Here is a 12518-nt window from a genome sequence, read left to right on the forward strand (position 1 = left end):
CGAGATGACAGAGCAGAGGCTGTCTATCACTGAACGAAGTACGTGGCTGCCGTATGTGCACCTCTATCCCTTGCAAACCTTAAGAGGCGTCCCTTGGCCACCTTGCACCCTTGGCAAGGAGCTGCATCAGCCGCTGCCGCCACCCCGTCCCTTGGGCCCATGGCAACTGCCAGCTCTGTCTTTCTTTGCAATTTTTGCTCACATACCCAGCCTGTGCCCTTGGTGGGGGCCAACCGGGCCAACCCCGAGGTACAACTCTGCAAACCCGGAGAACAAAGGGCCCTTAACACCATTATTATCTCCATATGAACCAACCTGGCCCCTGTGATGCTCATCTGAGGCCCTTCTTCGTGTGCCTCCTCCAGGTGAGGTCCAGAAGGTGGCAACATGAGAACGGGCCTTTTCTGTAGTGGCTCCCCGTTTGTGGAAGGATCTCTCTAGGGAGGTTCACCTGGTGCCTCCATTATATATATATTTTAGGTGCCGAGCGAAAACGCTGCTCTTCAACCAGGCCTTGGGCTGATTCACATCCTATACCCTTTGAAATGTGTCGGGGGGGGGGGGTTATTGGTTTGTTTTTGTTTCTGTTTTTATTATGCAGTTTGCGTTTTTATCTTGTACTTTTATGCTGTGAACCACCCTGAGATCTTCAGATGAAGGGTGGCATGCAAATTTAATAAATAATAATTTTATTTTAGCTTGTGTATATACTAATATAATCTCAAAGCAATGTTTTTACATTTCTTACATTGGCTCTCTCTTGAAATAGAATCAACATCTTTCCTAAAATGCATCTGACCAAAACACCATGAAAGAAACATTAATAAAATAAAATGGAGGACATTTTACTATTCAGGACTCCATACTATGCAGGAGTTGGAGCAGAGGGGTTCATGCCACTGCGAGCAGCAAAACACAGCCGTCGCAGGGAGAATCCCTGGCCCACCCCGCTAAAAAAATCTCAGCCAGCAAGAGCGGGAAAAGGGGCCCCCGAGACTTTGGAGAGCTCCTGCGAGAGTCACCAGAGACACTATTTTGCTAGATGGCCCAATAATCTGATTCGCTAGAAGGCAGCATCAGGGGTTCCTAGGCTCTTTTACCATACTTCAAGTTATAAACATCCCAAAACAAGTTGCATACTTCCTTTTGTACCTTTTGCTCCCTCAGACTGCAAACCAATGTTATAAAGTGTAAGCAGCCTTGTGTGCTTTGGCACAAAGGGAACTATATGCACAGACTAAGTGAACAGAGAATAAATAAGCTGATTCAGAAGAACATCCCTGTGGGATCAGGCCAGGGGCCCATCTAGTTCGGCATCCTGTTCTCACAGTGGCCGACTAGACGCCTGGGGGCAGCTGCAAACAGCATCCGCTCCTGCAGACAGAAACAATTAAAGGCCCCAACAATCAAAAACAACCGGGAAATAGAGACATAGCTCTTTTATTTTCCACTTTTATTTTACCACACGGTTCCCAAGGATAATATTTCTACGCCAGAGCAGAACTTAGTAGGATGTCATCTTGTAGCCTTTGAAGAAGCATGAGTTTTCAATTATCTTTTTGAGTCCTCTGGAGTTTAACAAGTCAGCCCTCACCTCCTCTGAGTAAAAGTAGTACCAAATAGTGCAAACACTTTACTCCAAACATCCCAGAGATGCATCTTTGAAATTTGGAAAAAATACAGTGGTATCTCGGGTTACAGATGCTTCAGGTTACGGACTCCACTAACCCAGAAATAGTACCTCAGGTTAAGAACTCTGATTCAGGATGAGAACAGAAATTGCGTGGCGGCAGCAGGAGGCCCCATTAGCTAAAGTGGTGCTTCAGGTTAAGAACAGTTTCAGGTTAAGAACGGACCTCTGGAACGAATTAAGTTCTTAACCCGAGGTACCACTGTACTTAGTTGCCCCATGATATTCCAACTCCCTTAATTCTATGCTTCTTGAATTCTGTCCATTACTTGAAAATTTTTCTTGTTGGAATAAGCATGTGGGACTCATTTCGAAAGGTAAACATTTTACAGTACAAGAGTCTCTCAGAGACAAGCTAAAGAAGTTTTTAAAAGAACTAGCACCACTCCTGACTCTCAGTTATGTGTACTGGGAAGTTTAGAGTTTCAGACATTTCACCATAAAATAACACAATTCATAGTAACTCACCAAAGCAGAAAAACTACAGCCACAGTTAAGCCAAGACAGCTGGGTGTGGTTTCATTTTTGGTTATTTAAGGAATGTAAATATCAGAGAACCATCAGCCCAGTTTAATTATTAAGCTAGAAATATGCCTCTTTCCATGTTAAAGGGCTTGCAGAACCTCCGCTCATTGAGCCCAATACAAAAGTCTGTAACATTTTAGGAGATTTTGGGTGAGATCCAATGTAATCCTAAGAGAGCCTCCACTCATGCAACAAGGATTCCTCTCCTGCTGTAGTTCTTCCATGCACCCCCCCCCAAAAAAAAAATATCTGCCCCATTGCACAGGAGGATTTCTATTGAGCCAAAGGCACCAGATTTATTGGCCGTCTCCCTCCGTTCTGCTTAAGGCGGCTTGTCAATAGGACAAATACGGCAAATGAAGAAAATTCTGACATAAATGCTTCTCCCCTATGCAGACCTAGAGCCACTGGCTGAGAGACTGAGCTATAAATTATGACATCTGACTTGCGGAGGGAGAAGACATCTCAGGGAGGTTGGATCTTACCACATCCGAGAACCTCTCCCTAACCCACTTTACAGGGTCGCAACAAGGTTTAAAAGATAAGGCAGAATTGTGAACACTCCAAAGCAACAAACACCAAGACAGAGAATGCACAGAACCAGAAGTAGAGAACATGCAAATAATTTACATTCTCTTTCCATATTTTTGATAAAAGAATCTGAAGCAACGACTAGTGAGCTCCCACACAGCGCTCTCTCTCATGGTAGAGATACGATTATTTATACTGTGAGCGTGCAAAGATGTGTAAGTCACTTTAGCCTCACTGGTGCTTTTCCTTTTCCCAACATCAGAAATTCCTTCTTGCACTTTGTAAGCCTCATGCACTCTTGTGTCCCAACTGTATAGGGAGTAAGCTAATTGTCAGAGGGACAAGGGGCCATGTGCAGGAGTAGCTGATCATGCGCCCATTAAAACACCCTTTGTTGCATGTGCTGGACTGTTAGCGTGCCGTAGCAATGCCACAAGTCAAGCAACAGAGGTTTCCATTGAGTCTGCAAGGCACTGGGCTGCACCAGCCTGTTGTAGTTCTTTTAAATCGCCCAGTCTCTGCACAAACATTTGCTGTTAATTACTGTTTACCTTTTCTTGTCTATAGCAGGAGGCTTTTCTCACAAATCCACTCAACTCCGTGTAGAATTAATGGGGGAAACTAAGGTGAACTTTACGAGCTTGGCAAGAGACATGCAATTAGGCCAGCCATGCCCAAAATATAAAACCAGAGGATTATCCCGGAATGTGACTGGTGGCAAGCATGGTCAGTTGGGTGCCCTGTTAGATCCCGGAAACGTGGCAAGAGTTACTCCAGCAGTTAATGGAGCCATTAATTACGGCCGTGCAGGCTGGGAAGCCCCGAGCTTAATTCACACAGGCTGGGAAGGCAGAGGGAGCTTATCTCATTGGCGGGGGAGTCTCTTCGTTGCACCTGTCTTCTTACTTAGAAATATATTTCTTCAGTGGGTCTCAGGTACTAAAGCAACAAATGCACTAATCACCCCATGTAAAAGATTTAAAATCCTGCAAAGCCTTTCCTGGGAAAGACCAATGATATGGGTGAAATGTTTTCCCACGCTTTATTTTTCTGCAAAAAATAACAACCATTTCATAACTTTATTAGTAACAATGAATGGGTGCCCATTGAAAATACAGTATTAGGCAAACACAGCAACTTCCCAGTTTTCAGCTTTGCTAAAAGTCAGGGCAAGGGCTGCAGCTCAGCGGAAGGAGGTCTGCTTTGCAAGGTTCCACGGCTGGCATCTCCAGGGAGGGACTCTGTATAATTCAGTTTCCTGTGTAAAATAAACCTGCCAAATTAGATCACTCTTCTAGACCATCATAACTTTCCCCAATGAGAACTCAATCTTTAATTCAAATTACCTTAATTTGCATAGGAAAATTTCCCACAAAGTGCACATCACTGGGAAATATAAAAGAGAAGCTACCTCAAACAATTCTGCAAAAGCTTCTCAGGACCATATATGTTAGAGAAGCTCACTCCCTAGTTTTGAGACACGGGCTGTGAGAGACTCTGGTGCTGTTTTCCACTTAACTGCAGCATTTCAATGGGGAGTCAGTTTTCCTCCTCCAACATTCACTGCAGGACCTTTACTTGTGCAGAAGCTAACAGATAAGAATAAATTGCTTGGGATTCCCCAATTTTCCCCCTTGCAAGCTGCCCTGCTCAGGCTGAGGCCAAAAAGACAGGTGGGTCCATCACAAAGAAAGCTCAACCACGGTTCAAGCTGAGATAGCTCAATTTTCTCAGGGGTAGCTGAGTGAGAAATCCTCAGGGAAAGCAATGAGGTGTCTTTCACAGACCTTCCCTAAAGGCCTTCTAAGCCAGGTTCCCCAATCTGGTGCCCTTGAGATGTTTTCGACTGCAGCTCCCCACCAGGTTGGGCAAGAAGGCTGGTCTAAACAATGAAGCTTATTTAAAATTTATTTCTGTGTCAACTTTTCCAGGCGAAGAGGTGAGCGGAGGCCACAAACCTCTCACCTCCCTATGCTTGCCCACTCAATTCACTTAGCCATCTCATTCACCTGCCTCTTGCTCTGGTCACCTGCCAGTTCACTTGGAGTCAGAGCAAACTGTGCCTCTGAGCACGTACAGACTGCTTTGCTCTTACAAGGCCAGTAAAGTCATGCTTGTTTTCTTTAAAGTCGAAACATAAAAGATTCAAGAGGCAGCGTTAGAGGGAAGCAATTTTAACTGTGTTAAGTTTTGTGAAGAGTAAATTGCTCCCCAGCTCGTTTCTGCAAATGGTCTGTAGCCTGGGGACTGGGGGGTCAGTTAGGAATCTTAAGTCAAGTGAGGAAGGCCATGGCTGAAAGAGTGCTTTATCAATTGTAATTGTTTTATTGGTAATTTGTTAATTATTTCATATGATCTATGCTGCATTTGTGATGTTCTGTTCTGGTTTATGATGTTATTGTTATTTACTGTATTGCTTTGGGATTGAATTGAATGAAATACAGCATAGAAAAAGAATAAATCAAAGAGGAAGAGGTCTTGCTGGGATTGGGGTTGAAACTGAACCTCTTATTCAGGGTCCACATAACTGGGATCAAGCCCTGGACCCAAGATCCTAAATTAACTACAGTATGATAACAGTTCTTTCTAAAAAAATATGAGCGATTATAAAAATGCGTCCCTAAGTAAATAGCCATGCGACAAGCACCGTCAAGATCGCTTATGAAACTTGAAACCATGCATAACAGGAGGACTGGAAGAGGAAGGAAACACAAACAGCATTACGCATCTCCAAATGATAGTCTCCTGTTCCCAAAAATTAATCAGAAATTCATTAACATGCAGATGAACATTACATCTGTAGAGAATGTGCTCTCTCTCTCTTGTAGCTTGTTTACTTCAGAATTTTACCACTGAAAAGATGTTCCGTAATGCATCCATGGAATTATTCTGGGTACTTTTAAGATTAGAACTAGTATGGGTTAAGTTATCAGGCTATGGCACAACAGCATCTTTAAACACAAATACAAAGCTTTTTGGAAGCCAGAAGTATCTAGTCAAACAGTGTCACCCAGTGGTAACTGAAGCAGAAAATGCATTTAAACACGGAAAAAGAAACACACACCCCAACACGGTTACCATTTTACCTGGATCTGACCAAATGTGAACATCAAGGAATTCTTGCTCCAGTTTATGAAATCCAGTTTCCGTCTATCCCTGCAAGCCCAGAGTCAAAACGAGCAGACAGACATGCCCTTCCTCCCCTCCATTGACCTCCTGCTCGCTTGAGAAAGTTAAGCCCCCCCCCCCCAGCGCAGACAGAGGGGGGGGCTGCCCTCCTTCGCCTACTTCTCCGGAGAGAAGTGGCCACTCTCGTCTCCCCCCCCCCCGTCCCAGTGCAACATGCAGCAGACTAGAGGGGGGCCAGGTGTGCCCATTACGAAAAAGAAAAGGCAGAAGTAGCACAGCCTCCCCTGGGCCCCCCAGGTGCAGGGTGCTTGGTCTGCCTTGGTCTAGAGGGGAGCCAGCGGCAGCCTGAGCAATGGATGGAGCAGGGTGCAGATCTCACTGGCAAATTTGGGCTGGCAGTGCAGCTGCAGGGTGTATGGAATATCGCCATTTCATACCATATTCATAACATTTCTGCTGTTAATATGCATAGAGGACAGCAGTTTGAATATGAAGTCTTTAATGCGTCTGCATTGTGTAAGTGCTTTAAACGTCTATTATCCAGGGTTCCCAACTTCCGAGTGGGAAGGCTGTTGATACAGGCTGGTACAGCCTTCCTATCCTATTGTCTGCTGCTCATTCGTAAAAGCTGGGCAGACTATGTGGACCACTGTGCTGCGAGAGAACAAGATTTATAATTGTGCTGGGGGGTGTGTGTTAAAAACCCTTTCCCCCCTAAGCTGGTTACAACTTTTGTTGACTCATGCAATCTGTTCGGAAGGACTTTGTATCTCCCAGCACTGATTAGCCAATGCTTATAGCATCACAAGTCACTTCCTATCATTTCCCATTTTTAAGCTCTAAGTCTGGCTCACCCAAACAGGAAAGAAAACGGGTGTCTCCATTTCAGGTACATTTGGAGTACCCTAACCATACCAAGGGACGCGGGTGGCGACCTTGCCGATCGTATGGTCGGCGGTTCGAATCCCCGCGGCGGGGTGAGCTCCAGTCGTTCGGTCCCAGCTCCTGCCCACCTAGCAGTTCGAAAGCACCCCCAAGTGCAAGTAGATAAATAGGTACCACTTTATAGCGGGAAGGTAAATGGCGTTTCCATGTGCTGCGCTGGTGCTGGGTCGCCAGAGCAGCTTCGTCACGCTGGCCACGTGACCCGGAAGTGTCTCCGGACAGCGCTGGCCCCCGGCCTCTTAAGTGAGATGGGCGCACAACCCTAGAGTCGGACACGACTGGCCCGTACGGGCAGGGGTACCTTTGCCTTTACCTTTTAACCATACCAAAAAGATGACCCTGTGAGGTGTAAAGTCTTTAAGAACACAGTCTATTTTATATATTGAATGGTTTCCTATTTAATGAAGACATTAAGTGCAGAGAAAGATAGGCATTTCTTCTAGCTTCTTGTCTGTCAGACTTGGATATGTATACACTCAAATGGAATCCATTCCAGAAGTCCATTTGACTTTCAAAAACATTCGGAAACCAAGGCACGGCTTCCAATTGGCTGCAGGAGCTTCCTGCACTCAATCAGAAGCCGCATCAGCCGAGTTGGACGTTGGGGTTCCAAAGAACGTTCGCAAACAAGAACACTCACTTCCGGGTTTGCAGTGTTAGGGAGCTGAAATGTTCCGAGTCACAAGGTGTTCGCAAACCAAGGTACAGCTGTATACCAAATTTACTCAAATCTAATGCTCACCTTTTTTGGCCAAATTATGTTGCGAAAATTAAGGTGCATATTAGATTTGATGGCACATTTACATTCACCAGCAAATGCTTTTTTTGGTTTCAAGGTTCTGAAAATTGAGGTGCGCATTAGATTTGATGGTGCATGAGACTCGAATAAATACTCTGACCTTGTACCATCTTAATCCTAGTTTATAACTGTCAATATTCCCAAAGAATACTGGGGGTTGTGATAGGCAAGGTAAATTCTAAGCACTCTCACTAAACCTCACTTGATCTCCACTCACCTCTCTCCAAACCAAAATTCCTGAAAGCCACTCATGAGCTTCTGGGGTCTCTGCATGTCCCCAGCATTACTGACTTTAGGTTAAACGCAAACTGTGTTTAGGAAAGCTTAGCCGCATATGCTAGTAGGCAAAAGATCACAAATAATATTTATTAAAATATTTGTTTCCTGCTTTTCCACTCAAACATGACCCGCAGAGCAGTTCAGAAAAGAGAACACAATTGAAACAATAAGCCACAACAAACATGAGCGCAATAATCCTCAAGTGCATGGGAGCAGAAAGTATCCAGTGCCCGTGATGCTCCAATAACTTGTGTCCAATACAACGCCAAGTATAAATACACATTTGCTTTTAAAAAAGCAGAGCAAAAAACAGTCTGCCCTATTTTACGTTTTCCTGCAGTCTAATTATTATGAATAGCCTTCAATTTTTTTTCAAATGAAACGGCCAATCGCTGGATGTACTACTTCATTATAGAATTTGTGGGCTGCTTGCTAAGCCCTGCATGCATTTTGTAGCAGAGACAGAGCACTCAGGGAAAATGTATACTTTGCCTAGAGGCTGGTAGCATTAGTTGCTCATAAACCATTTGACCCAAAACTGACAAAATGCTTACAGCTAACTACAAATGCTGTTGCAAGATATACAGAAGGACCTCTGCTTTTTATTAGTATTTTATTTAAATATAATTGTCTAAAAGGAACTTGATATAGGAGGAAACACATTTAGATAGTTCAAGGATAAAGCTGTTGGCCACATTCACACAGAATGCTAAAGACAGCTTGTTTTAACTATGGTTTGCTCAACAGACGAGAAAACAAGTCATGCCTTGTTTCTCCAAAGCTGCTCTTGTCTTGTCTCACCTGCTCGTCTTGCTCCTTTGCAGCTTGGCAAGCACCTGTGGTGGGGTGGCCAAACAAGTCATGGTTTGCAAGCCAAAAACAAACCATACCTTCACATTTGCCGAGTTTCCAAACCATGGCTTAACAGCAACGTGCCACCTCCCTGGGCCTTTTAACTCAGCGTAGCAGCTGAGCCAAGGTTTAGCTTATCATATTGCTGGAAAATGGAATCTCTTCCTTAACTACGATCTGAAGCCAAGGTTTATTCTTAACTTAGCTGTCATGCCATGCTAAGAAGCCTTGGGTAGAGCAAGGTAGGTGCAATCTGAAGGTGTCAGGCAGTCTTGGTAAGCCATATTTTGCCCGAACTAGGCCAGTATAGTTTATCAGCATAAAACTACTTCCTATGTCAGCCACACCTGAGCCAGGTGCTCTTGCTATTCTGTTAGCTCCAAAGTGGTATGAGAAGCAGGAAGACAACAACAGCCCCTACTCTCAAAACAGCGGTAGTCAAATCTGAGAATCCTACAGAGCGGACTGGAACACAAGCAAGAAAACCCAGCATATATCTTCCTGTATTCTTGTTGTTGGCATCTGTTTGTCTTAAGGGACAATGGAGTGTGTCTCAAGGGGTGAAGTCAAACCGTTGCTTCAGCAGCACTGAAGTGTCTTCCCTGGGGCACAAGCCTGGGCAGCGTGTCTGGAAGTTCTGGGAAGCCCAGACAACAGGACCCTCCTCTCGGCCTCACTGATGCGGTCCAAAGGAAAGCAGAGCAATACATTTGGCACCTGCTTGGCTGCAGGAACTGCTGGAAGGAGGCACACAAGGTGCCATCCAACTGTCTTATGGACTCCACTCCAGATCCCTGCAGGGCTTACTCCTGGAGCCTTTTCTTCTTCTCCCCACTCCTCAAGGCAGTGGATCAGAGTTTTCCTTCTCCTAGATGGGCTGCCTTCACAGGCGGACAAGCCCCATCTGCCCCTCACTTCTCTCTACAGCACGTGCAGAAACCACCTTCTTGACTGGTCTTGTCCCCTCAATCTGCCAGAGACTGTCTTCCCATGCACTGAGTCCCTAACTCACTGAGGGTTTGAGACCTATCGGCTACCCTCACTTGGTTTAGTTGGCCAGTTGAAACTGTTTCCCAGAGTGTGGCCACTGTCACATGCTGACAGCTTCCAGGAGTCACAGGTGAGAACTGAGTGCAGGGTGGGGACCAAAGGTAGACAAACTACCCCAGAATAAGCATGATGTGTTCCCCACCAGAGGCTCCAACCCTCCCCTAAGACCCCACACTCCCCGTATTCCTGTCTACACTTGCTAAAACCCTACCAATGTCCTTAGAGTAGTCAAACAAGAACTGCACCTGTGAACTGGCCACTTCAGAAGCAGGTCCCATCCTGGGTATCCAGAGCTTCAAGAGAAATACATGGCTTCCATATTGTTCATGTGAATTCAGTTTTGCTATTCCAGTGATACACATCAGGAAGGGCTTGGCCTTCTAGCAGATTCCCGGAAAACAAACAGGTTCCCCTTTCTTAGCCTCCGTAGAACTGACAGTTGGTCTACATTTCTTAAGTTCCAACCACCACAATTGTTTGCAACTCCCCACAATTATTTTACAACTTCCTTGGCTTCTTAGCCAATAGAAGGTCTTTCCAGCACTAAGCATGGTTGCGAAACACACAGACAAAACACATTAATATAATCATTTATAAGCTGCTTTCCCTCCCATTGCACACTAAGCCCAAAGCAACATAAAATGAAACTTAAAATGTACCCATAGGGTTAAAAATGTTGTGCTTCAGTTAAACTTTAGTGTAGCAACATGCATTGGCTGCTTAGATAATTGAAGTTTCCACACTAAGCAAAAAAGCCCCAAAGAAACCCAAAAATGATGCTGATTTTTCATACACAAAAACCCCATTTCGTAATAATATCCTGGCAAGCAGCTTAGTTGAACCACCCCCACTGCGAGGCTGCTGCCTCCACCACCACCTGCGATGCAAGCAAAATAAACAATTCTGGCTCACCTGACAGGATTTGTTAAAATGTGGCATTTGTAAAGTGTGCATTTCCGTGCAAAGAGCATTTCACACAAATGCCACATTTGAGTTTAGGAAGGTTTCAGTAGGAGAAAACCTAGACTTACCTATTCCCTGAGAGCTGACACTCTTTTTAAGGGGCGTTAAAAGGGAGGGAGGAAACACCCTGTGCTAGACATCTGATCGCCTGCCTTTCCCTTGCCGCGCTTTGCATAACTTCCCTGCTTTGTGAGGTGCCCTCTGCATTAGGCTGCCCTATTTGACTTTTTCTCCCAATGAGAGCAGGTGGTTTAATCAAATCTTGTTTTGCCATACGCCTCCTTGCACATCAGGGGAACAGGCAAACGCAATTCAGAGCAGGCACAGGCAACCTCGGCCCTCCGGATGTTTTGGGACTACAACTCCCACCATCCCTCACCACTGGTCCTGTTAGCTAGGGATGATGGGAGTAGTAGGCCAAGAACATTTGGGGGGGGGGAGTTTGCCTATGCCTGATTCAGAGGATCTCTCCCTGCATTTGTGGTGAGTCCTGATATTGCCGAAACAGCATCAGCCACCCTCATGCTAGGCAGGGTCCCAAGATTTGCAGATCTGCCAAAAAACATAAACTTTAAAAAGCTAAGTGAGGGGGCACCCCAAGAATAGCCCAACGAGGACTGAGCATGCTCAGTAGCCACAGATTGCTGACTGACAGCTGAGGTTTGGGGGGGCGGAAAGCTGCATAAGAGAGGGAGGGTTTTTTTAGTAACCAGCCATGACAGACGGCTCAAAACCTGAGCAAGGAACATGCCACACGGCAAAACTTTGTGACTAGTTGCGAGCAATGTGAAACAGTTACCCTGTATTAATTAGCATTGTCATAAGTGCTTCACAACTGTCCTCAAGACACACTATTAGGGTGGGTTCAATTTTTCAACTTCCAAAAATGAGAGGTGCTTAAAAAGTTGTAACGTGACCTGAGAATTCAAAGGTATTTGCGCTAAATTACTATACTGTAATTAAGTTTTGCTAGGTAAGTAAAATGTGTGTAAAATTGCACTGAAATCATTAAAAATGATTGCCTTGTGGTTATATTATTATTATTATTATTATTATTATTATTATTATTATTATTATTATTATTTAGCATTATTTAGCATTATTTAGCATTACCTGACATTTTCAGAAGGTAAAAATAAAAATATTTGGTGTTTTCCAAAAGAAGTTTATGTGCTTCTTCATCAAATGTAGAACTACCAAGCTAAATGTTGTCCAATCATTGCCAAGGAGTGTGGTGGAGTCTCCGTCTTTGGAGGTCTTTAAGCAAAGGCTTGACAACCATATGTCAGGAGTGCTCTGATGGTGTTTCCTGCTTGGCAGGGGGTTGGACTCGATGGCCCTTGTGGTCTCTTCCAACTCTATGATTCTATGATTCAATCACAAAAATAACAGCCCACTTGAACTCCTCACCCAAAAACATATTTTTAAGACTGAAGAAATTTGCAAGAATTAAGTTCCACCTCCTAGTCGTGGGTCCTCCTCCTCCTCCTCTAGGTATTGTTGGTGGGATGCAGAATGGGGACTTGAAGAGGACAAAGAGCAGAAGGGGCTTCTACTTCTCTTCAAGGTGAGGAATTCCTCAGCTTCTTTAGTGAGCTCAGAACCACCATGTCTGCAGTTCAAATGTCTCAGGTGGCTTTCAAGAAGGCAGCATTTGTGCGCTTTGTCTCCTTTGCCCACCCTGGAACTTTCCTAAGGCGCTTTGGAGAGATGCGTTGTTGTAACACAGACACTTTGCATCCTGTTCTGACGCTG

The 12518-nt window shown here is 44.8% G+C and overlaps 1 protein-coding gene across 2 annotated transcripts in view; it reads right to left on the reverse strand.

Annotated features, from left to right (window-relative positions):
- FAM107B (family with sequence similarity 107 member B) overlaps positions 1-12518 on the reverse strand; it is a 55000-nt gene that overhangs the window by 19225 nt on the left and 23257 nt on the right. The gene's annotated exons all lie outside the window — the stretch shown is intronic.

This window comes from Podarcis muralis, chromosome 10, assembly GCF_964188315.1.
Source record: "Podarcis muralis chromosome 10, rPodMur119.hap1.1, whole genome shotgun sequence".
Lineage (NCBI taxonomy): Eukaryota > Metazoa > Chordata > Lepidosauria > Squamata > Lacertidae > Podarcis > Podarcis muralis.